Below are 26,298 nucleotides of genomic sequence, written 5' to 3'. Positions count from 1 at the left end.
AGCAAACTGCAGTGCAAACTCCCAAGAGCTGAGTCCTGAGAAGTTTCTCCATGAAAGCCTTTTTTTAACTCCGAATTCATGCCTTATTAAAAGTTAAGATTTCAGCAAACTGACAGTTTCTGTTAAAATTTAAAAAAGGAAAGCAAACAACCCCCCCCCCCCCCCCAAAAAAAAAAGAAAAACAACAGGTAAAGCTGAAAGTCTCTTAGTTACTTCTTATTTTGGTGTATTTTTTATGTTTCTGGTGTATGCAGATGTCACTCTGTGGCTCCTTATCTTTCAGTTGCTGAAGGACTTGGAAGGCAGTGAAGTTACTTGATTTGTTATGAGTTCCAAATTTTCCTTTAATTTGTAGGCCTTCAGACAGATCTGTTTCAAAGGATATAGAGTTACAGCTCCAGCACACAGCCTAGCCCAAGGAAGCAGCTTGTGGGAGCAAAGCTGTGGGAGTTGCCAGAGAGCCCTGATGTGCTCCACAAGCTCTGCACAGGGAGGTTTCTTAGGGCTGGTCCAGGATGCAGTGACTGAAGTGCAGCAGATCCAGCTCAAAAACAGTTTGGCTCTGGAAGGACAATAGTTCAGGCACGTGGTTGGTGATAAAAGCCACTTGAGAAACTGGAGAAACTTTCGGAAAATTATTGTGAGCTCCAGGCTCCTGAGGTACACAAGATAAACAGGATGACATGGGTATGTTTGTATAAGAGCAGTTCTGCAGCAAAGCATTACTTAAAAATAATTAAATGGAGAAAAAATTTCCTTGCTCATATTGGGCTGGCTTTGGCCCTCACCTCCTCACCACTCCCAGATATTTCCCAGGAAGAGACTTCCCTCTCCCTGCCCTTCCCTCTCCCTGCCCTTCCCTCTCCCTGTTCAGCCTTGCTTTGCCTTCACCTGTGTTTGTCTGCCACTCCAAACATCTAAAAGAAAACCTCTTTCCTCCTCTGTTTTGTTTTCCTTTCATTTCTCCCTGATACAAGACTAGAATACTTGGAAACAGCATCTTGGAAAGCTACCAAAAAAAAAAAAAGAGTAGCATTGAAGGAGGAAGTGGAATTGTTTAAAATGGGTCTTTGGAATTCTTCTGCAAATTGATTCAAATATATATTAAAAAAAATCAAAGACAGAAAAAAAGGGAGGCAGGGCAGGGGGAGGATCTGTAAGGGCAGCAAGAAAGGGAGAGGAGTTATGTGTACATCTGACACATTGAAGAATTTCCCACTGGAATCTAAATTTTATCATGTACTCTTTTTGACTTCTGTCATACACAGTGCAGCTCTGGTGATTTGTGGCATTCAGTATTTCCTTGACAACGTATTTCATGCACCTGCATTGCTTAGTCAGTCTGGAAAAGGGTTTTCTTGTCCTCTATGTGATTGTATATTTACACAAGGCATTCTCTCTTCAGTGAAATTCAGATGTTTTCTGGGTGACCATATCTGATATGAAGTGGTCTGGGAGGCCCAGAAACCTCCAATGAAAAATGGTTTGACACAAGAACTGCTTCATCATGACCATAAAACCAGTCATGATGGTTTCTTAGGCAACCTTTTCCAATCATGGCAAGCTTTGGCTCTGCCTCAAGCTGCTGAACTTTGATTTTCCAGTTCACTCAATAAAAACCTCACCATTTAGTGACTCCCTACTGATGCTGTGTGCAAGTAACACACCAAAGAATCTAGAGCAGGAAATCCCATGGGGTTTCACATATGGGTAAGATCATTTCTTCAGCCTCAGGTTTTATTTGATAAAGATATTTGTCCCAAGGTGGGAGGAATCCCTCCTGTCTACAGACACCTGACTCAGCCCTGCTCCTGCATCCTGAAATCAAGGAAACCAGAAGGGCTTATTCTTGTTTCATGACTGACCCTTCTTTATTCCTGTTTCCCAAGAAGGATAAGCATAATGCTTTTCTGTTCTGGAGATGCTTTTCAGAGTTGGGAGGAAAATGAAAATATTTGCACAAATGCCACTTTTTTTTTTGTTGTTGTTTTCTATATTTTTGCAATAAATGAAATGAAAATTTGCAACATTTCTTTGTTCCAAGACAGCTGTGTATAAATTTTTGCCTCATGAAAAGTAAAGTCTGAAAGAGTGAGACTGGAAAATGAAACAGCATTTTTTTGTTTCCAAATCTCCAGGGTCAAGTCTTAATGCTCTCTGTAGAACCCTCATTATTATCCATATCACAAGATTACAATGTGAAATAAATTCAAATTTGCATATACCAATGGTAAGGAATTTCTGAAAGCATTTGATGTAGTCAAGGTGCAATGTCTTGCAGAAACTGCCTTGCCAGTACTCCTGGAAGACAAAAGTGTTTGAGGGGGATGGATGAAAGGCACAGTGCAGCTCACATTTGGTTTTACGTGGCTTTTCAGGGATTTCTGCTGGCTGGCATATTTTCAAGACAGGATGCCTTTGTGTTCTAAGAGCTGTGTAGTACTGCAGGACAGAATTGCTTTCTGGTCTATTTTTAGCTGTATTAAATCTTAAGGAATAGTTCAAAATGATGAATTTATGGAAACAGTTTTGCTTCCAAAGTTTCTTGCCATTTCTTTCTGTTTCCCCTACTCTTTTCTCCCTCTCCCTAATTCCTCCCCCAAGTGCTTGATATCAGCATTTTTAGAGCCCAGTTAATTAGGGTTTGGTGAATGTAGTCAGAATTCATGTTGCACAATTTTATATGAAGAATTTCCTTGAGATATTTTTGTCTGCTATTGCAAACATACAAAATGGTCCCAAATGTCACACTCAGTTTTGCTCTCCTCTCCAAATTGTTCTCCATAACTTATGCAGAATCAAAGTTTCTTTCATTGCTTTCTAGATGGATAGTCAGCACTTTTCAGATGAGTTATCACATCAAAAACAGGTGAGGCACTAGAGCAGGTGAAAATAATTTCAAGGAAGGATTACGTTCTGTTCAGTGGTTTGTCTAAATTACAGATTAAATTTTCCCTTCAAGAGACAGAGGCAGGTCTTGAAATTTTAGGCTATAATTTATTTTCTCTTTTTTATACAACAGTAATGCCCATATATTGATAATTTCTGCCTAACATAAACAAGCTTTTCACTGAAATATATTAAAAAAAATTTGTTTTGGTGTTGGCAAGCCCCATAATTTTAGCAACTTGTTTTTAATCCCCTGGTATCCAGGGGAGAGGAGTCCTTATGCAGCAAAGGGCACTTTGCACAGCTTCAAAGTGTGCACCCTGTCTGATCATGGCCCCTCTGATAAAGCAAAGGCCCCACATTGGGAAGATCTAAACCCAAAAGAGAAGCAAACAGGGGAGCAGATACTGGGACAGCTCCTGTGTTTTCACTAATCAACACCAGGGATAGAATAGCAAGTGCTGCATGTTAAACCACATCAGGTGCTTTTGGAATTTTGCTGCATGTTTTTGAAAGGATGTAAATGTTGTATTGTTCCATTGAAAACCATCAGGTTAATCATCTGAAAAGGGAGCATCCCCTTTGGCTTCAGTTTTAGCATGTTAATGTGCTTTCTTCAACTCATCACAAGGTGGGTTGGGATACAGCTCATAATTCAATATAGCTAATTGAATTATGAATTTTTGATCAGTAAAGATGAGATGAGTTCTTAGATGCAAAAATTAATAGAAGCACCTCTAGTGGGATGAATAAAGATGAGAATAAGGCTTTTGTCACCTTTCCTGTTAGGTATCCCTTAAAAATCCTGAAAAAATCTCAGCAGAGGCACCAAAAAAGATGCCTACAAGAGAAGTTTGTATCACAGAGAAACTTTATGCTTCACTTTGATAAATGTTTGCATTCCAAGTAGAAATTTATATGACAGAAAAACTGTTCATTTGAATTGATGGTATAATTCCCAGCAGAACAGCAGGGAAGAAGGACAAAAGAATGGGTTTCTAAATAATATCCTTTACTAAACTTTTAAACAGAGGTAAATTGCTATTTTGTCTGTATTTTTATCATTCCACAGCATTATGTTTCCCCATGCAAGGATGTGGATGTACAAAAATCAGCTGCTGCAGTGTCTGCAGTTGTAGAATGAACTCACTTTCTAAGTGCAGCAGCTCTTTCCCTTGTCCTCTGATGTGTCCAAACAGGAGTAGTTGATATGAACAGAAATGGGAAATGCTGTGCAGAGGAGGGAGGCTGCACATCCATGCTTCTTCCCCAGCAGCCTTTGTGTATTGCAGGGTCTCACAACAAGGGGGTAGTGGACATAGCATGATAGAAAAGAGAATTTCATGGAGTAGAAATCTGTATTTAGAGTTGTTTTCTTTCTACAAAGTATGAGTGTGTGCAAAAATAGTCAAATAGTGCCCACCCAGTTGGGAAAAGGCAGAATTAGGGAAGGGAAATGGGAGGAGCATGTCCATGTCATGTCCACAATGATGTGTAAGCAATAAACCCTCTGTGGGTGCACTGTGCCTTCTCCAGGCCAGTGGTGGGCTCAGGATGATGGGCAGAGTGTCCTGGGGCACTTTTGGTAAACACCATGAGCAAGGATGGCTTGTTTACAAGGAAATTGTGTGGAATTTGAGTCTAACCAGCACAGAATTGTTCATGAAAGTATTCTAAATGCTGAGGGCTGTAAATCTGTGTCAAAAGCAAAATTGCTTGTATTGAGGAGGGAGAAGCATGACACAATTGTAAATAGTGTGTGGAGAGGCAAGAATATTGGAAAACTGGGATACTCTGCTCAAAGGTGTGAAAATGGCATAAGTACAAATGCCATCCACTACTTGTAAAGTGCATATAAGTGCTTTCTTGTCACTTTGCTAATTGCCTAGAGGAGCCTTGATGTTGCAGCTGTGGCAGAAAGTAAATACTTGGCTATTAGTAGCTGAGAATGAAACTTTATTCTTTCAGAAAGAAAGGAAACTAATCTGTCTGTGTTTGCTGTTGATTTTATATGGTAAATTATATCTTCTATCAACAAGTTACTGTTGGCAGGCTATATATATTTATCAAGATGTTTGTGGTTCATTAACTCCATGAGGGTAGTCAGAAGCTAAATTAGCCTTGTGTTTTACCTGTTTGTGCATTTTCATCCTCTTGTCCCAGCCCAGATGAAGTGGATTAGTAAGAGACTGTGCCAGCTGAGGAGGTGCAATCTTACCTTTTCAGATAGATTTTTTGAAGCGTGTTTTCCTTATTGCAGCCCACAAGGGTTGACTTCACTGCAAAGGGAGAAAATAGACTGTGTTTTCAATCTTGGTCCCCTGTACTAGCTTTCATATAGATCACTAAAAGAGCTCTTTGTTATATACCATGAAAATTATTTTGCTCAGGACTTGACTAATTTCACATTTAAAATCCTCATGGCAAAAGAGTTAGGAACTGATTTCAGACAAAACTACTCTCACACTTCCAGATCTAAGATTCCTCTTTGGTGTCTGCTTGGCAATTAGCAGCTGTGAAAATCAGCTCGTGGTAGGAGGAGCTGAGACACCAATTTGCACTGTTTAAAATTGGGGTCTCAGCAGGCAGGGCAGGAGCAGAGCAGCCCAGCTGCCCTTGGGCAAGGGGAGCTCTTCCCTCTTGGGCCACAGGTAAGGGCTGCAGCTCCTCAGACCCCAGGGCTGACAGCTGAGCACAAGTGACACTCAACATTTGTGCTCTGATGGGATTTTTAAAAAATATTGTCCAGGTAGGGAAAAGAAAAGCTAAACAGAATTAAGAAACAAGGAAGAACTATTTTGCAAATGCAATCTGATGACTGTTGTGTGGTCTCAGATCTCAGGTCTATAAATAAGACCTCATTTTCTGTTTAATCTGACACATGTTTTCAAGTATTAAATTTTATTGCAGCGAATTATTTTGTGTCTGTTTTCTTTTTCTTTTCCTAGTCATACTGATTAAATTCTGCACTCTATTAGATGCTTGTTAAATCTTCAGTAAAAAACCCATTAAGGGTTTACCATACTGTAATTGTCATACTACATTTAAAGTAAAGAATACTTGAATACAGGATTTTTAAAAGCCAGTATAACAAAGAAATAATAATGAAATTGTTAAAAAGGAAATGTGGAAGGCAGATAGAGTTCCAGTTTCCCTTGCAAGGCACTGGCAATCTGTTTTTGCAGGTCACTCAAGCTCTAATACCGCAGAGCATTTTGCTTCAAATGTTGTGTGTAAAACTCCATTTTAGGTTCTGACCCTTTATCTCCCTCTGCCTTGTGAGAAAATGAGTATTTGCTGTAGGGAAATTCTTTTCTGGGGCCCCAAGATTTTGAAATTGAATGGGATTGGACACATTGTCTGTCTTGTCTGCTCATCTCCTAGTCCTTCATGCTTTCTGTCAACTTGTCTATTCATACTGAATTATGCCTGCCTCCACATGAAGATTGAGACACACTGATTAGAATCAATCATCTATAATTGATGACCATGTTTGATTTAGCTGTTTATGACAAAATTATTTCTTTAAAGATGCCAAATTTGTATTGCAAGCCTGAAGTGAATTATAGCTGCCTGTGTTTAATTGCAGTTGTTAGCCTGTTTGCTATTCCAGCTGCTGTTTAACAAACTTGTGGTGTGAGTTTGCAGTCTTGCAGGCAAAAGTGCATTGTTCCTCTAAGAATTCAGAGGATATTGGGTGGAGGATTACGTGACCAGCATCAGAAAGAACGCTCTGAGAATGTAGAGTGCTGTGTGTGACCCATAGAGAAAATGGTAAAGTAGCAGCCAAAGTTCATCTGGGGGGTTTAGTAAGCAAATATCCCCACTAGTGAAATAGGATCATTTTTCATAGCACTTTTCTTTCCCCTTTGGGGCCTGCTCAGACATCATGCTGTTTCTAAATTATTAAATTAGGTCTTCCTTGATCATCCAAAGGTCATGGTGCCTAATGTGTGTTAATGTGATGGAAGTGTCAGGCACAATTAATTTCAGCAGTAAAACATGGGTTTATAGTCCTGAACGCAATAAATTCAATGTGCTCTGGACTGCTGGAGTTGGGGAAATTTCTGCACCATTAAGGTTTGATGGGGAAGTTCATGTCCTCTTTAGGCAGGAAGGGGGAGCACTGGGTGGAAGGTGGTGGGATATGCCTCAGCTCTGTGATTACTATTGCTCCTTCTTTGAGAGGTTATACATCAAATGGACATATAATCTCAAAATTCTGCTTTCCCTCTCAGGCAGAGCCGGGCAGTAGGGTTTTACACAGTTTGCATATTCTCTTAGCTGGTATCTTTATGTTGAGAACATTCCAAGGCACATTTTAGGCATCAAAACATCTTTAATCTTGATTCTGGGAAGAGTACATGCTGTCAGAAACAGATCTGTTCTATACAGCTTGCTACTGAATTTCAAACTTCTGCCATGAAAAATTCAGGTACAGCTAGCTGTGGATGATAGAAATGGGTAACCCACAGGGGAGTAGTAAAACTGACTAAATTGGCATGCTCTGTAATCTGTCTAATGGGGCAAGATATTATGATTTACTGTAACTGTATCCATTTCCTGTCTATAGGCAGGAGGAAAAAAGCAATAGTAGCAGATAGGCAGAAGGAGATGGATCAATTTTAATTGAAAATTCTGGTAGCTTTGCTATTGAAAGATGAAAAGCAATGTCTAATTGGGGTAAATATCACTGACAAACCAAAGATTCCTGTATAAGCTCATTTACATTTGCAGAATACCCTGAATTGTTGAAAATTTAGGACAACATATACAGAAACAGCACTTTGAGTAGCAAGGAAATAAACAGTTTTCTCTTATGAAAAATGATCCTTCTGGGAAAAATCCTGCCCTCCTAAGTGGCCATTTGATGTTTTTAATAGTCCTGTATTATTCATGGGGAATCATTTCTCATAAGTTGTGGTTTCATAATGGAAAAAAAGAAGCTTCCTCTTCTCTGGGAAGAAGGAAGAGACCGTGCAAATCTTTTTGCACATAAAAGAAGTTGGCCAAATTTTGATGCCTGGCTTCCTCTGACAGAGGAATTCTCTTTGGTTGAGAGCAAAAATGAAAACCTTGAATAAAAATGTTCAAATATGAAAGTTTGTGATGAGCAAAATTCTAGCTCCAGCTTGATGGTTCTTATTCCAGTGTCATGCAGTTTTCCAGGGAAATCTGCTGAAATACAATGGTGACACAAATAATGGGAGGCTTATTTAATTTTGAGGCAGACAAAGAAAAAGTAGAGAGCAGTAGGCAAATGAGAAGAGTGAGGCTGAAAAAGAGTAAATGCCATAGTGATCCCTTTGGGAGCAGTTAATCAAATGTATAAATATAAACTCAGAGAGTGCTGATTAGGAGATGGAAATGAGGAATTAATGGAGGGGAAGATGTAGTTTAGGGTGAGCATCAAATTGAACTTGACTGTATGTGTCAATAGTGCCATGACCTGCAATGTTGTGGTGTATAAACAGGAGAACTTGGTGTGGGAGGGCTGTCCCCAGAGTGCTCAAAGTACACCTGGAAAGCCCCTGCTTTGGTCCCTGCACTTGTAAAAATAACTCAAATGACTGCTACAGCAACAAGGAAAATCAAACCTGAAAGATGCAATGGGAATAACAAAAGTCCTTTTTTCTCTCATTTGTGTAAAGAGTGCCTGGCACACTACTGCCATCATATAGATGCAGAAAACAAGATGTGTAAAGTCAACCAGTAGTGGGAGGTCATGCTGTTTAAAAAGGACAGTCTTTATTCCCTTTTCATTAGAAAAGAAATAAAGCTTCAGAATCTGTGGAGGAACCCTAGCTTTCCTTGATGCTTTTAGAATATTCAGTTCTAACTTTCAGCTTTTAGTTCCAGTAAACAGCCATCTAAACATAGAACAAACAAGGAGGTCATGCTACACTGGCAACAAGGATGTTAAACAAGCCCTTCAAAAGTTATCAGTAATAGCAGACCTTGGAAGCAAATCTCGCATAATTTCAACAGTGATTTGTTTTTTAACAAAACCAGAATTTGGAAAAATTGAGTTTCTTTCCAAAACATGTCAAACTATTTGTTTAGAGATAAAGTATTTACTGTGGAAAAACTTGACTTCATATTTTGACAAGAAATGCAGAATGTATTCTGGTAGGACATTTGTCTGCAAACTATGTGGTAGATCTCACTAGATTTCTTCTGCAAATTTCTTCTGGTTTTTGGATTTGGGTTTTGGGGCTTTTTTCCTAACATTGGTACTAAATGTATTTATGAAAAACAAAAATGAAAAAGCCCATGTAAATCACAATAAAGCCCTAAGTCTAGCCCTAAGTGCATCAGCAAGTTCTGGATCTCATTGGTTTTAATATATTAATTTAATTTTTTAATCTCAGGATTTAAATTTAGGTATGTGCACCAGGTGATTTGCAAAATCAAGGCCATATTAGAGATATTATCTGCATGGATTAGTTATTAGGGATTTAATTTCTGTTCTGTTGTGGGGGTGGCTGATGTCCTGCATGTCAGTTTTATTGTGTACAGGATTCACCAATGCTGCCGTGTTTAGGACATTGGCACCCATTTAGGAAGTTCCTTACTGGTTAGTGTTTTGCAAAATTTTGTATGTATGAGGTGAAATCTCTGCCCTGTTGAGTCACACTAGAAAGTACCTCAGCTGAGTCCTCTTTTCCATTCCGAGACCAAATCCTTCTCTTCATGTTTTTGCTTTGAGCTGCTTTGTTACCTTCTCAGGAGACAAGAGTTTGTTACATTTCCTTGGTGGCATTTTTGATCTTAACATGCAGCTTTCTTTCATATCTGCAGACTATTTTTAAGAGGGTAACGAAGCCAAAAGGAAAATGTAAGTCTGACTGAGGTTGAAAGATTATCATGCAGGAGTTCAGCTTGCCTGGAACATGCTAAGAAATTTGGAAGTCAAAAGAAGTTGACATCTGTTTGCATGAAACTCTGACCTTGTTATTTTGGCTTCTTACAAAATGGAAAAAACTGTATGGGAGCTGTACAGAAAAAAAATTGCATTCTGATGATGCTTTTACTTCCTCAGAGAAACCTGTTCTAGTAGAAGTTTACCTGATTCTGTAGTACTGTGTGTTTCTACCATCCCAGGCTGCAGGCTGGCTCCAGGATGCTCAAAATTTGGCTAAGACATGTTCCAAGCTCCAAAAAAAAAAAAAAAACAGCTTTTTAGGAAATCTGCCCAGATTTCCCAAAAGGTGCTCCCATGTTCATCTTGCAATCTTGACTTCCATCTTTTTGTGATGAAAGGTGAATTCAAGCAGCCTTGGTGATCTGGAATTCCTTAGGTAATGTTTATTGGTTTCCCCTCTACAAATGGGATATTTCTTGTGGTGTTAGGTGTGTCCAAACCTTTCTAGCTGTTCCTATGGCAGAGTAGAATGGGTTCTCTGAAGCCTTCCCATTCCCCTCAGCCCAGGGTGTCACAGCAACAGCTCTGATTTTTCACTTCTTGTAAGAAACCAGGATGGCAAACAGGAACTTAACACTACAAGGAAAAGAAACAGACTGCAGGTTTGAATGAGGCAGAGCAAGAATGTCCAAGTCTGCTCCTCTTAGGGCTGTATTTTGGCACTCTGACTCTTGGCCAGCATATGTCCCTGTTCAGCAGAAGGAATCATTCAAGCAATCTGTGCTAAGACTTGTCAAAGTCTAAATTAAAATGCAGCAATCTTATCCTGGCTTTTTTTTTTTGTCCAAGGCTTTTACAGCATGTTTCCTGCTAGTAAATTAGAGAGTGGGGAGGCATTTATTTTGGTGATAATTGGGATTATTGATTATGTATTTTACATCTTGTGCATCTTTTAATCTATGAAATGAGTGGGGTTTTTATCATTTGTGTCTTAAGGGAAAAAGAATCAGGTGATAACATGGCTTCCACACAAAGACAGTCCCTCTGGTCTTTTGAGACAAATGTAAATGTACTGCTCTTTCAATTAGCTGCATTTATGATGATGATTTTGTGTGTGTCTCTTAACCTGCAGAATCTCCACTGAATAGTATCAGAATTCAGTCCTGTGGCTCATAGCTGCATTGCAATTTATTCCAATCACCTCCATTATAAGAAAGCCTCTTAATTATGCTCAAAATTCTTTGAAGTTGAGAACAGTGCTGCAATGAGTCAAGATGTATATATGGTGTTTTCCCAAATGGCACAGAAGTGAAGAGTACAAGGCGGTGTAGGAACATACAGTGCTGTGGAACTTTGAGGGTTTAGTTATTTCAGGGAGCAGAACTGTTGACTAGAATTCAGATATAAACTCAGATTAAACTCCCTGTGCTGTAGCTGACTAGTTGAGTGACCTTAGGGAATGCCCTTATTCTTCTTAAACATTTTCCCTTTGATAAAATAAGAATAATGTGACTGCAGAGAGGCACAATGGTTAAATCATACTTTCCCTAAGTGCTTGGAGATCTCTTAAGGAAGGGTGTGTATAAATGTGATTATTTATTTTTCCATCACTTTAATCTTTTGAAGTGAATGAGTGTTGCTAAATTCTGTCAGTTTAGAAGCATTTAGATGTAGTAAAATTACAGGTACAATTTTTCTAAATAGCAGTATTAATGATGTTTTGAATCTGCAGTTCTAAGGGAATTGGGAAAAAATTAGGGTTACAGGTGTAGTGATAGCTATCACAGAATATCTGTCACAGAATTTCAAATATAGTCCCCAAGGAGAGATGCACAGGGTCTTCAAAGAGCTTTAGGAATGAATATGGCAAGCTGGTCTGCTTTGTTCACTTGGTTTCTTACATTTGTTCTTTGATCTTTTAATGTGCAAGGATTGGTATTTTAGTCTTAAATGCACTTTGGGTTATATTTGATTTTTAAGCTTGGAAAGTAACTACTTGAAAGAAAGCTTGTGTTTTTGTTGGCTTGTGGAGGGGCAGGTGAGAGAGGGAGGCTGAACATAAAATCTGTTTTCAAGAAATACTTGTGAGATGCTACAAAGCTGGCCATCACAGAAATCCTCATATTAGCTTAGCAAGAAGTGCTCCCTGTTGTTCAGAAAATTGCAACTTTTTGCAAGGACTCTGGCCTCAGAAAGCAGCCATAATAGCCAGTTCTGACAGATGGTATTAAACACACAGGCAGGGAACCAACATGGTTTTGATACTTTACTCCCATTCCAAGCTCTCTCAGTGCATGTCTCCTGGGTTAATTGCTTGAGCTCTCACAGAAGGAATCCTGGCTTCTGGTGCAGCAGCTTGTCACAAGAAGTGGTAAGAAATCACACAGGATTCTGAGCCTGGAGCCTGTGAATGTGTCACCCTGGAAACCACTTGCACCTGCAGGAGTGAGTCATGAGCTGAGCAATTGGAGGGTGATTTTTCTGGTAGGCTTCTGAGCAGCAGCAATTCCTCACCGACAGAGAACAGAGAAGAGCTTTGTTCTGGCACCTCAGCTGCTGGGTGGGCACGAGCAGGGGCAGCAGCTCCCCTTGTCTGTGTCCCACTGCAGCCCTGGCCCCAAGGGTCCCTCTCCTTGCCTGCCCTTGCACTCCCCTGGGGGGTGATCACTGTGCCTGTAGGTGACATACAGGAAAACAAAACAGAGCCTGGCAGTCACTACAGGATTGCATCTTTAAGGTTGTCAGGCACTTGTCAAAAAAACAACCATGAAGACCTTGACTGCAGTTTAAGGAAGTCACCTCTCAGAAGTGTATTGTAAAATTCAGAGTCAGTACTACATTAATATTGATAAACTGGTCTTTTATTCTGCAGATAACTTTCTAATCAGAATGGTATTTGTCCTCTTACAAAGCTCATTTGATTTGAGAAGCAGGTGCTTATAAATTAGATAGCTTCAGTGACTTTAGAGTGGAACAGACAATTAACACCAGCTGAAGATTTGTGCTTGAAAGTTTTACCAACCAGATATTGCTGTTTTGTAGCACCTTTCATCCATGTCTCACAGTGATTTGCAAACATTAAGTTTCATAGCACCCCTCTGATGTATGTAAGTGTTGTTAGTCTTAGAAATGTGTGAAATATTCATGACAAAATTGGAGGCATTCAGTTTACCCCCCTCACAAACTCAAAAATATTAAGGAAATGCAAAGTTATTTAAGGTTATCTGCATTGGAAGATTTGTCTATTTCCCCTCTTTGCATATATCTGTTCACAGTCAAAACATCTATAATATTTATGATAGCCTCCTTGTTATTGTTGCAATTTTCATTAGGAGTGATTGGTTTTCTTTCACGTAGTTGTTACATTTTAATTCTTTGCACTTCCTTGTTAGCCAGTTCTAAATAGCTGCCCACTGTGAAAGGAAATCAGGCAGGTGTCTCCTGTTCTTTCAGAAATGACATCTTTGGGTAGAATTTATCTGGGCACATTTATGGCCAAACTGAAATGGAAGAAGGAAGCTCTGTGGCAGGAGAATTTGCTGTTGTTTGATTTCACCAGAACTGCCAAGGGTTTTCCTCTCTATATCGCAATGGATGTGCCAACATTAGTAGTTGAGGTGAATATTGAGGATTTTAAGGTGAATTTCCTCTCCCCATACTTTAAGCCATGCCACACAGAAGTCACAAACCCAGAGCCAGTATTTCTTTGGGATGAAGCTGAACTAAAAGTGCACCCTAGCCACAAGTGGCCCAGCTCATGGACCATGGCATTTGGCCACTGCTGTTTTGTTTCCCAGAACCACTTGTCTTGCTCTGCACTAATGGGGGCCTGCACGTTCCAAATATGCCCCCTTTTTTTGCCAAACTCTGTCTCAGCTCCCTGATATTTTTTAGGATGGCCAGAGTTTAAAGAACAAGTGCAGCTCTTTTTTTGGGTCTCCTTCACCCCATGTGGTAGGGAGGGGGTGTATGAGGGATTTGAGTGACCTTAATTATTTTCTGCACTATAGTTTTTTGTTGGAATATGCTTCATCTTACGTTGAAGTCTGATTTGTTTACTCTCTGTGCAATTTAAGCACTGATTTTTTTTTTTTGTTTGGGTTAGTAGGTAATTCATTTTGTACTCTTTAAAACTAGTTTGCATGTTTTAGTGTGGCTCTAAAATAGTTTGGGTTTTGCTGTTCTAACCATGCTGAAACTAAACCACGTGTTGTCAAGATTGTCAATGCTCTCTGTTTTAATACAGTTTTTCAGTCTAATTGACTAAGCAGCAGGAAGAGGAAGTGTTGGTTACTGAAAAATGTTTAATTGGAGCATTAGGATTGTCCACATTATTCTCTGGACTCTGGGATCTCGCAAGTGTGTAGCAAAGAGGACTACAATGAAACTAAGATCCAAGATACTGAATGATTCATTGCTTCCTATGTCTGCTGTAATCCATATAATTTATCACAACTGTCTCTGTGAACTTTGTTCGCTGTATTGGGGTCACAATGCTCTACACCCTCCATTTCAGACAGCAGGACTTGGGAGAGTTTTCTTTAGGAATAGTTGACTTTCCTAATGAAAATTAAGAAAAGAAGTTATGACCATTGATATTTTCAGGACATTTTGCACTGTGTAAGTATTTTAAGCTGGGGAATGTCCTTTTAATATTCTATATTATTTAATTGCTTTGCTAAGGCTTGGAGGGTTGAAAGTTGAGTCAGTGTGCAGAATACAGAAACAGAACTCCAAAAGACCAGAAAAAAATACAGTATTTTAGAAGTTTATTCTAATGTGTAGTTCAGTGTCAAAAGGAACCTCCCTACCCCCACACGCATCATAAAGGAAATAGTTTGACTGTTATTTTTATTTGCTTATTTTCAGCAAATGAAATGATAATGAAATTTCACATCATCAGGCAGCTGTGGATGGTAGAAGAGGAAAGGAGGCTCTGCAGCCATGTAGACATATGTGAACATGCTATTTTTTAACCCTTTGTTTGTTTAGATACCTATGGATGGAATTTGATGGGTTAGCAGAATTTGGGAGAATTTTTTCTCTTTGATAATTTAACAGTAACATTTCCCTGTAATGCTAATACTCTGTATTTGCCAAGAAAATTCAGGCTTTGCAGTAAGCCTGCAGTGGTAAAAATAATTTTTAAAAAATCAATATTGTCCTTTTCCTGTTATTTATAGAGTGATAGTGGTACTGAGCAACTATTTCTGAAAGGCTGCAAGCAGCTTTTTGGAAATGAGTTGCAGATTTCCTTGGTCAGAAAATGATGCACTTGCTGAAGTCATGTTTGAGCTCAGAATGGTCACACACTGCAGTTCTGCAGTGTTTCCCACCAGGCACTTTGGGACTCTGGCTTGGACCTGTTTGTCTCTGGAAGGGATCCTGCAATGATGACTGAGTAGCATTTCCCCATCCTGGAGCTGCCAGGAGGATATATGGGAAATTACATCAGTTCATGTAGCAGACGTGGGGACATTCGGCAGAAATATTCTGCTGAATCACCCTGGTAACCAGCCCAACTGCAAATCACAGTTCTGAAAAAAACCCCAAAAATGTCAGGACAGAAGGGCAGGTGGTTCTCCAACAGGAAGGAAAACCAGCCTGTCAAACCCAGCAGGCTCCAGTGGCATCTTGAGTATGTAGGAGAAAAGGAGGTGAAAAACGGGGTGCTCTGTAACTGCAGTTTTTGGAAGAGGAAGATGAAACAAGCTCAGATGCAACCTTCCAGCTCCCTAGTATATTGAAGAGTTTGTCACCCAGGCAAATATTAGGCAGAGAAAATCAAATATATTTTGTTGCTGTTGATTTTTAAGGAGCAAGAAGACAGAAAATTTTAAATTCTAGTAAGGTCCACATGGTGGGCGTAATGTTGTGTTGTGCCATAATCATTAATTTGAGGAAGAGTGTTGTGTTGGAATCTAATCTAGTTAGGATCAGTTCCCTTTTTAGCTACTACTGTATTTTAAAAAGGCAATTTTTCAACCCTTTACTAATGTAATTTATCACCTACATCCATGGCTCTGACAAGATACTGGCTCTTGTGTTATGCATAGTAATTGCTGCTGCCCTCTCTGAATTTACTGTGTTTTTATAGCTAGGCTACTTCTGCTCCCAGATCTGCTTTTCTGGCAAGGATATTATAATGAAACACAAATGCCACAATTTTTCATCACATGGAACATATCCAGTCTGTGATTCTCTCTGTAAAATGAGGCATAAAGATACTTGGTATAAAGTGTGTTATATCCTCAAAATGAAAATGTAAATTTGATGTACTAACTGAGTAGGGGAATGACATATAACAGGGTAACTCATTAGGGACCAGGTACAAAAAAATGGCAATCAGATCTCTGATTAAAAGCTACTTACCAGTGACTGCTGGATGCATAATTAAGGCAGATTCTTTACAGACTTCAGTTTATGCAAGATGATTACAAATACTTGGTATTTGAGAAGTTTGTTCACATAATGATTAATTTTAGGCTTCTTTAGCTTTCTTAAGAAGAAAGGGCATAGCACTGACATAATTTAGACACAGAGCTCCAAGCTCATTTTTTCAGCCCGAGAATCTAACAAATCATCCAAATTTCAATATTTACCAATTATAATTTATCGTTACAATTAAGTTGGAGAGGCCTGAAAATTAAAACACAACTCAGCTTTGATACATTATTAACTTAAAAGCCATCAGCCAGGGTAACTGTAGCATATCAGCTCTCCTTATGGAAAATGGAAAATCTATGAGATTTAAATCTGTAGGATTTACCAGGACCTTTAAGGTCATCTTTGGTAGAAATTTCATTGGAAAACAATACTGGTGCAAAATATTGCATACAATGAGTTGTATATAGTAAAGTTCTTCACCTGAATAGCTCCATTAATTATAAAAGCCCTGAGAAATCCTGTGTGCTTTCTTGAAATACATATTTAAGTATTGAATGCAGAGCTTTTGATCATAGGGATGACAAGCAATTTCAATTCCTTTGCAGCCTTACTATCTCAGATGCTCATAGAGAGAATTTGCAACCTCTTTGCTTATTGCTAAAAGTGAAGTTCTCCTGTTAGGGCAGCAGAGATCCAGAAATTGCAATCTCATAATGAATATGAACATCCAGCTGGGATTTAAATCCCAGCAATGGAGCACAAAGGGTAATGCATTAAAGCTGAGTTCTCATTAGTGAATTGAACCTTGGCATTGTGGTAGGTACAAAATGTCTATTTTGTAGCTAGCCAGAAATTAAAGGAGCAAGAGTAGAAGAAAATGAGCAAAGCTTCTAAGAATGTGGCCTTGAAAATTACAAATGTGTTTGTTCAGGAAGATATTTTTAATGAAGTGCTTAAAACACCAGTCATACCAACTCATTTTCCTGCAGTTTGGATAATCGAGGTTAGAACTATTTTAATCTCATCTCCTCCTCTTAAATTTGGTGGCATAGACAAGTATCTTGGCCTGAAGACAATTCTGTTCTGCAGAACCTTTAGTCTTCTATTACCTCTATGCTATGATAGAATCAAAATTGTACTTAGGGTTTACATAATGGAATTGTGTCTAAACAAGCATTTGTTTTAAATTTCTTTTACCAAATGAGTCTACAGGTTTGTGGCCACAAATCAATTGAAACGGAAAAGTTGACATATGAAGTAGGTGTATGTATATTTGCCAGCCCACACTGTATCTTGTGAACAGGGAAGGGTTTGAAGCCCACCACATTTATGAGAGTATTCACTTCATTTTTCTGCATTGTCAGCCTAGGCCGCTGACTTCTGTGAACTTGGTTCAAAATAATTGTTCTCCTCAGAACTGCAGCCATTGCTCATTGTCTGACAAGGCAGTCAGCACAGACAGCTTGGCCATCCAAAAGAAGAACAAGCCAAAAAGAGAAAAGTTACAGGTTCTGGGATATTTTTCCTGTATTCAGCTCAGCCCAGGAAATGCATAGTTTCACAGGTAGAAAAAGAATATTTTGTCCTCAAAGCATATGAATGCAAATGATCTTCTAGTACATATAGAAAGTATGGATATGATTTTGTAAGTCAATAGCTACAAATCCAAACTGAAAATGGTTTACTATTTTGATCTCTCCACAGGGAAAAAGAAGGAATCCAAACAGCTATGTCTGAAATGCCAGATCTGGAAACAGAGGTGAGAGCTGATATCTGTGCATCAATTGCTGTGTACAGTCTAGTGCTGCTCTGTTTTGACATGTGGCTAATTGTGGCTTTTAAGAACAAGTGGAAAAAACCAAACAAACCTCACGTGTGTCTCATCTGTCACCATGTTAATTAGTGTGTAATTCATCTACTACACACAGCTCTTCAAAGCAAGGAGGCTTTTCTCAAGATCCCTTCTGATGCAGAGGGCAGTGCTGTGCACAGAAATGGTGCAAGCTAAGTAGTGACAAAAGTCAACCCTTTTAATCTTTGAAGACCCCTGTCACTGATGCTCTGTAAAAAGCCAAAAAGATTCTGTTATCAAGTTGCTTTTCTACAGCTGGAGGCAGTGGAGTTTTTAAGGATTTATGCTGTTGTGAAATAAAACTTATCGGTGTTTATTTATTTCCTTGTGGCTGAGAATGTAAAGAAACTTTTGGCTTCCCATCTTTCCAGAATGGAGATCCTTGTCCTACAGGAGAGAAGTTGAATAATTCAGATGGATATACTTTATTTTGTTCAATTAATAACTGAATTACAGATCCATAAAGCAGCTTATGACCACTTGTACCATTGTATTTCATGTGCAGTGTCATACCAAGATACTGATTGGTACTGAGGGTTGGCCAGTTCACTTTGCAAACCCAGTCTTGAATTGGTTGTGTTGGCACTGTAATTTTCACAGTCTTGTGAAATTACAAATGAAGATATGAGTGATGCTCTACAGTGTCTTTCAAACTGTTGATAATTAAGTTTTCAAATTCTGTGTACTTAGTGTATTGCACACCATTCTGGTGTATTATCGGTAAATTTTTAAGGGAAAGAGAGGATCTTAATTTGAGAAGGAATTTGAATTGGATGCCAGTTTGGTGACATACCTAAGCATTGTACTGGGCTTGACAGTTGTATCTAGTGTCATCTTTGGTATGTCACATCTCAGGGGAAAGAAATCAATATATTTTGATGGGGAACTTGCACTTCTGAACAAAATTTTGATTGTGGGTAAATCTATTTAATTAAAATTAAATGGATTTGCTGTGGATTTCATCAGAGTGAACAAGATAAAATCTGGCCCAGAGCCCACCAAATGTTCCAGAACTGCCCACTTCCTATGAGACGTGATACTGTTTTCACTATATTTGATGAATTTATGCAGCAATAAACTCCCCTCTTCAGAAAAATCTTTTTTGAGCTCTCCTTTATGAAGTGCAAAGGTACTCTCCCTGCCTTGTTATCCAGATCCCATTCACAATGTGTGAAGTTATGACATTTTATTCTTTGTGTAAATGTATTATAGGGAAGTAAAGCAAATAAAAGGTAATGAGAAGATGAGCTTTGATGGTATTGCAGGAGTGCAGTACTTCAGTGAAACGAGTGACAGCCAATAGTGCTGCCCTGTTTAATCTTTTCAAACACATTTTGCATTTAATTCTAATGCTCTGCATTAATTCATGTATAATATGCCTGTTGATAACAGGTTTATTTAAAACTCATTTAAAGTTATAAAAAATGAGATTTGCATGGAAAAAGTCTTTGGAACTTTGTATTTCCTCCTTTTTCCCCCACTCAATGTACACAACAAAAGGCTAATGTGGTAGATGTCCATCAAACTTCTCTTGGCATTCCTAGAAAATACATTCTGTATTTCTGAAAACACTGAAATACATTCAGTATTTCCCAAAAACCTTTATGTGAAGGAGGCAGGCAGGGGAGCCAGGGCTGCCAACTCACCAAGGCTGGGAGCCTGAGGCAGTCCTAGCTGCCCTTACTGGGAATGGCTGCCGTGGAAAAGGGCTCCAGCATGCTGGAGAGGCCCCATGGTCCAGTGACCATTATTCCTGAGCAGGAGACTCTGGTGTTTGTGGAGGTGCCAGGCAGAGGGCCTGGAGGGGGTGGCTGGCAGCTGCTGTGCAGAGCAGCACCTGCTCGGCTCGCCCGCCTACCCAGATCACCCTTGTGCTTCTGTGCATCCCCTCTGGCACTAGAAATGCAGCTTTTTCCCTCCTGCTCATCCAGTTTTTGGCTGTATTCTTAATTCTGCCCAGGAGGAGGCATTTGAGTAACAGTTGTTAAAAATTTGGGGATGTGGATACCTGCCCATTTGACACTGGGGCAAAAAGCATGAATAAATCATGAGGTATCTTAGTCATGCCTAAGTGTCCAAAAGCCTTTTCCTTGCTGCTGCCCTGCAGTAAATCTTCCATTATTCATTGTGCTGTTTACACTCCAGTATAGGTATTTATGCTACAGTATGAAGCTGTTTTGTTGAAAACACTGTAACCTTTTTAACCTGCTTGCCTCTCCTACTTACCATATTTTTTTATGTTTTTTTCTGTGATACAATAGGGAGCAGTGGTTGCCACAGGAACTGCAATTTTGAACAAGCAGACACGTAGTTGTCACTTTGCCATCCGAGAGCAGAGGGACAGCACAGGTAACTCCATGAGGGATAGGGGTCATTCTGTCCCTGCAGTAGAGACATCAGTTTTCTAGCTACATCTTTCTCGTTATACCATGTTTTTGGGGTAATTTTTGCTGCATGCTTTCTGCAGGTCAAAGCATTAGGTGTTGTCAGCTGGCTTCAAGGAATAAATGTCTTGCTTTTGAAATTACTAGATGGAAATTGGTGAGCTCTCTGCTGGCAGCAGAGGTGTTTTGGATGTGTTGTCTGCAGACTAATGGGCACAGCACTCTGGGACCTTGCAGCAGGTCAGCTGTAAAAAGTCAGGCTTGTTAAGGAGCACACATTTCTCTCACACTTGGAATCCAGCTATTGACATCAGTGCTTCACTGAATCATGAAGCAAGTGAGTCCTGGGCTGTTGGCATTTAACTGGGTAAACATCTTCCATGGGCTGAGCTCCTTCAGGGAGCATGTTATGAATGTTTCTTCTTCTTCCTAGGAAACCATTTTCTGTACTGCCCATGATATTCTTGTCCCTTTCTTCTCCACTCCCATAATTTGGGGTGATCACAGCTCCCTCAGTGGTCCTTCCTTTATAGTCTGATGTTAGCAGCTGGCACCTTGCTGGAAGTACATCCTAAATCTACCTGCTTTGTTTCCTTGACTGGCTGCCAGAGAAAAATTATTCCTCACCATTTTGGAGAGAGGACTCCTCTTCATTTTCCTCTGTAGCCTGCTGATCTCAGTGAAGAAATGAAACAACTTTCCTCTAGCAGTCCATAATGGCCACAATGAAGGAGGAAATCATTTAAGGGGAGAACAAAGCTGGGAAGGACAGGAATGTGTTTGAAGGGGTGTGGGGAGGGGAAAGACAAAAATCTTTTCCTGTTATTAGTAAGTCAACGCAAGCGTTTCTTTGGCACATTCCTTTTCCACTTGATATGTTGCAGTATTTATTAGGATTTCCCCACTTCTGTATTTTTTTAAACAATTTAGATACAAGCAGTTATAACAGCTAGTTCTTTTCATTGGCTTGCAAAGCAGAAATCGTCAAATTAAAATGATTTGTTTGATGATTTTTTTACAAGTTATTTTTAGAAAAACATGTGCTCTTCCAGAAGTAGAACAAAAAAGACAAACTTGTGGGAAAAAAATAGAGCTAATACAGAGGTTGGACTGAAACAACCTCTGCAGTACAAATTTAATTTATCAGTCCTAGAAAGCAGGGGTTGTGAACCAAAGTTAATGAAAAGTCAGGACTAGTGTTATTTTATGGAACTCATTCTATGTGAGGCTGCTTGAGAACAAGCATTGAGCCTCTAAAGAAAGGACTAGGATGGCTTATAAATGTAAAGTGTATTCCTGGATAAAAAAAATCAGCTAAAGAACTGGGTAGATTTCAGCCAGCCAGTTGTTTCTACGCCATGGCTTTGGTATAATTCCATGCTAGTCATGGCTTTATAACATGTTAGGATATAAAAAAGGTGATTTGTCTTTGGCTGTGCATGGTGACTGCCAAAACAGCATGAAGCTGTTTTAATTATCTTCCCAGAAGACTAAAAGAGAAATTACAAATCTTAAGGGAATAACAGACACTTTTGAAATTAGATTGCTGTCACTTGTACAATATCTGACCTGGTGTCTGTCTTGTGAGGTGAAGCAATTGGGTAGATGCTAATGTAAAAGTGAAGGAATGGAAAAAAGTGGTATTGTACATATCTATTATTGAAGATTCTGATTTACTTTCTTAATGGAATTTTCCCATGTTAGCAGCATGTTCCAGCTGTGCAATAAGTCTTATACAATCCCCAGCATTTAAAATTACTACATTAAATTTAGAGGATGTGTGTCATCTTTTTAATACAGCATAAGATATCTTTTTGGTACTGTTCACTACAAATTTTTTCTTATGTTAGTTTATGCATTTAGCTTTCATCTCTGAAGAACCCCATTATAAGTGAATTAATACAAAGTGCAACTGCCATTAATATACTATAGTGTACCTCAAATTTTTCCTTTCTGATAGTTCAGGATGTATGGATTGCATAAAAATGTCAGTTTTATATATAGAAGTTTGCTAGGCAAAGAGCCCAAAAACCTTTGAACCAAGGGGCAGGCATAAAGACCCTATATCAAGAAGTGAATGTACAAGGTGGCTTAGGAAAGCAACTAAAAGTCTGATAAGTCCAGGAGCCAGCCTTGGGAACCACGGATAATGCAGGAGATGCACTGGAGTGAATGAAAGTGATGATGATGTGGAGAATGAAAAATGCTTTGAAGAACTTTTGTCCTAGGTTGGAAATTCAATTGGTTTCCTTTTTCCAAAGTATTTTGAAAGGCTGAGGTGGTTGCTTCTGAAACAGGAATTGAAGAAGAATCTTAGTCTTGATATGTGCTCTCCAGAAGGAAGAGATGGCAAGGCACCAGGAAGTGATGCCATCACATGAAATTTACAGGAAGACATAGTTTATCCTTATTGTTCTCTGAATAACCAAGTCCACCCAGAAAATATCTACTAAATGACCCAAACAGGTTGGTCCTAAATCAGTGTTTCTTGCAATTCTTTACAGAAATCAGGTAGCTGTCCACGTTCCTCTGGCAGCCCTACAAAGTCAGGAGTGCGGGGTAGAGGTAATGTATTTTTTATGAGAGTTAAAATATTCATAGATAGCAGCTGAGCTGCTGGAGACAGCAGACTGCTTTCACCTGGGAAACCTGCCAGATGCCAGCTTAAAGCCCAGGCTGCCCTCAGGTGCCTGCCCTTGGTGGGGCTGGTGTCAGCCCTGCATGGGCCAGCACTGCCCAGCCTCTGTGTCTGCTCAGAGCCTGCTGCTGCCTTGGGGCTGGGTGGGTTTTCATGCCTTCCTGGTGTCAAACCTGGCAGGGTGTGTTGTTCACAGGCTCCAGTGCACCTGCCAGCTCATCTGCTATCAGCGTTTACGTTGAACTTTTTGTCCTGAGTTTGGGGCTGTCAAGTGGAGGGAGCAAATTCTGGATGGTGGGATATGGCAAAAAAATCTTCTGTTTAGCTTTAATTCTAGGCAAGATAAGTATTTTGGGGTCTAAACCAACCCTTCAGGATTTTCTGCTTTTTGTAATGTCCTTCATTACATCATAGAAGTTACCTTTGCTCTTAAATTATTTTTTTGAGTTTAAAAATGCACACAGTTTTGGTGTGGGTTGTCATGCCATTGTACTCTCTAGCTAGCAAATGTTTTAACTCAAGGTCTTATTCTAAATATGAAGTTCTTTTTCTCAGCATCAGTTTGTGGTGGCTGGATATATTGTTGTTGATTATTTGGATAGCATATAGAAGGACTCTGGAACAAAAATGCACATCTTTTAGAAAGAAAACAGAGATCTAAACCAAGTTCCCTATGCCATGGCATAGATTCAAACAGCTGGTTTTATCTGTTCTTTGGTAGTACAAATAAGGAGGAATTCAGAAAGCAGCAGCTGGGTGTATTAGGGGATCAGTTCCTTTTTTGTCTGATGCTACATAAATAAATCAATGCCTGATACTGATTAATGTTTTTATTTGTCTCTTGCCATGCTTGGACAAAGAAGTTGCTGGTGGTAGTTTTCTGAGGGGGTGCCTTGGAGTGGGGTTTTTAAAGTGAATTTTAGAAAAATTTAGAGCTCTCTCCAGAAGTCTAGTTTTTTTAGATTGGTGGAGTGGAGATGAAGTAATTTTGTTAATTTTTTCCTTAAGAGGTAAGAAACTTGGTTTTGCTAAGACAAGTCATTTTTCCATGTCACACATTATCAAGGAACTGAAATGTGCTCTGTAGTTCAGTTCCATGGGTTAAAATACCTTTCTGCCATGGGACACCAATCAGTCCTTTCTTACACTCCTGCTTTCTTAAAAGCCTTTCTGTAACCCAGTGTACCTGCATTCAGGGCTGTTCCTGAGTCAGCTTCAAGGAAAATAATTGTATTTACCTAAGCAAAGAGCTCTACTGATAATATTCCCCTGTAGTATAGGGATAAAGTGCTTCTAAATGAAACCATGCAAGGAGAGTTTAGAACTCTCTTTGCCATGATTTTAATCAAATGATTGCTTTTAGTTTTGTGATATTTGCTATTTTGTCCATAATTAATGGTATTAAGCCAATGTAAATAAAATAATTGCTGAGACAAGATTTATTTGACAGACAATGCATGTATGATTAAAGTCCAACTTTGTTACATTTTTGTTTTAGATATTAGTTTTAAATAGATTTTTTTCTAATTAGTATAACCTAATTTATCATTCATGTATAGTGTCCTATAAATAAGGTGGACTAACCCCGTGATTGATTGAAAAATTGTTGAAGAATAGCTCAGTGTTAAATGAATTATCCTCTTTTTTAAGACCAGGTATTGTTCAAGGGAGTGGTTTCTGGTAGCTCTGTTGAATACAAATTGCAAAAAAAGCTACAAGCTACAGATACTGATCTTAACTTTCAAAGCAAGGATTGAGTGTTCAGGAAAGTCACTGGAATAGCAATTCTACAGGCTTTGTTGCACAACCTGGTTTAAAATAGCAGCCAAGCTTTCAAGTTTCTCCTCTTTGTTGTGCCTGTGTTCTTTGTAAATAAAGTTGAAGGAAAGGCTCAAGTATAAGAATAGCTATTTCTCATTCCTACCCAATTATTGGCCTTTCTGGCAATGCAAACACACTGGTTTCAGGTACAAATACTTCCAGTCTGCAGGGGGGTGTGTGTGTGATTGACCCAGCTCATTAAGCTTCCTTAATGTCCTGGTAACCAAATTACATTAGTCAGTGTCATCTAGATTTGTACTGATGGTTCAGCCCTAAAACTTTCCAGTCTCTTTAGTCCCTTGAAGAAACTCTTTCTTAAGAAGAGTAAGCACTTCCCATTCAAAAGCTCACTTTGTGGAGAAGTTTTACTCTGAGTGACTTAAGATTGTTATGGAAAATGTAGGAAGTTGCAACAGAGCAAATGCTAAGCCCATGGTATAGAATGACAAGATGAATAATTTATATGTCCATGTATGTGTGTTTTTAAAAATCAGTTTCTGGTGTACCTCTGGAATCTACAAAGCTGCTATTGCAGTTGTATGTCTCATGACATGTCATTATTGGAGACAATGTTGTAACTATGCAGGTTCGGTCTGGTTTGTTTATTAAAGGAAATTCACTGTCTTGGATACATAATTTTAAGTTAATTTCTTTTTGGTGTTGGTGTTCATGCCACTGCACATCTACTGCTGTTGCTGTTCTGATCAGGGCACCTTTCAAAGCTCAAAATATTTCCTCAGTGTTGAGCCAAAGAGTAAGTGAGAATGGTTCACAGAGTGGAAGAGAGATGATGTCACTGTAGGAGACCCTCCATTTACTTCTATTTATTTGCATCTTTGCATGTGTGTAACCATTTCTTGTGTGTCTGTATTTATATATCTTTTAAGGAGGGGCAAGTAGCATATATCAATGTATATTGACACTATCAATATACATTGTAGTAATACATACATTTATGGGTAGGGAAGCTCCTCATTAGTACCAAAGTTTGATCTAAACAGAACTTAAACCTCTAGCAGATAAGGCAGTGTAGGGTGAAATATTTTCCTGTGGGATTCTAGGCCTTTCTTTCCTGGCAACTGGCTTCCAAATACTGGCATTTGATTATATCAGCCCATTAAAAAACCCCAAATAGTAAGGTCTTCACACATACTTTTTTTGCTCATGGGACTTAGAAATTCTTTGTACTGAAAAGATTCAGGAGTGTCCAAAGGAAATTGATTCACCCAAAGTCAAGGACACCATCCATTCTTCCCTGGGTCTGATGGATAAATTTTCATGAAGGACCCATGGTAGTTCCTCTAGATCCCCTTCCAGCTTATCAATTACATTAGTAACTGATCTTGCTTAATGTAGGAGTATCAGAGCTTTTTCATGTGACCTGTCAGGACGAAGTTCACAGCTGCTAAAGATATATCTTGCAAGATCAGCCCCTCTACTAGTGCTAGATGAGTCATGGAAA

General features: G+C 39.1%; 1 protein-coding gene across 1 annotated transcript in view; it reads left to right on the top strand.

Moving 5' to 3' along the window:
* Positions 1 to 17,548: 17,548 nt before the first annotated feature.
* Positions 17,549 to 26,298, top strand: part of SFTPD (surfactant protein D) — a 76,687-nt gene continuing 67,937 nt past the window's right edge. Inside the window, exons 1-3 of the mRNA XM_071438759.1 lie at positions 17,549 to 17,705; positions 17,846 to 17,900; positions 20,255 to 20,342. The gene's annotated coding sequence lies outside the window, so the exon portion shown is untranslated. The remainder of the gene's footprint in view (positions 17,706 to 17,845; positions 17,901 to 20,254; positions 20,343 to 26,298) is intronic.

The sequence above is a fragment of the Agelaius tricolor genome, unplaced genomic scaffold (genome assembly GCF_023055355.1).
Source record: "Agelaius tricolor isolate 1412-34295 unplaced genomic scaffold, bAgeTri1.0.p SCAF_13, whole genome shotgun sequence".
Taxonomy (NCBI): domain Eukaryota; kingdom Metazoa; phylum Chordata; class Aves; order Passeriformes; family Icteridae; genus Agelaius; species Agelaius tricolor.
The sequence above is the reverse complement of the archived record's forward strand: the minus strand, read 5'-3'. Positions and strand labels throughout refer to the sequence as shown.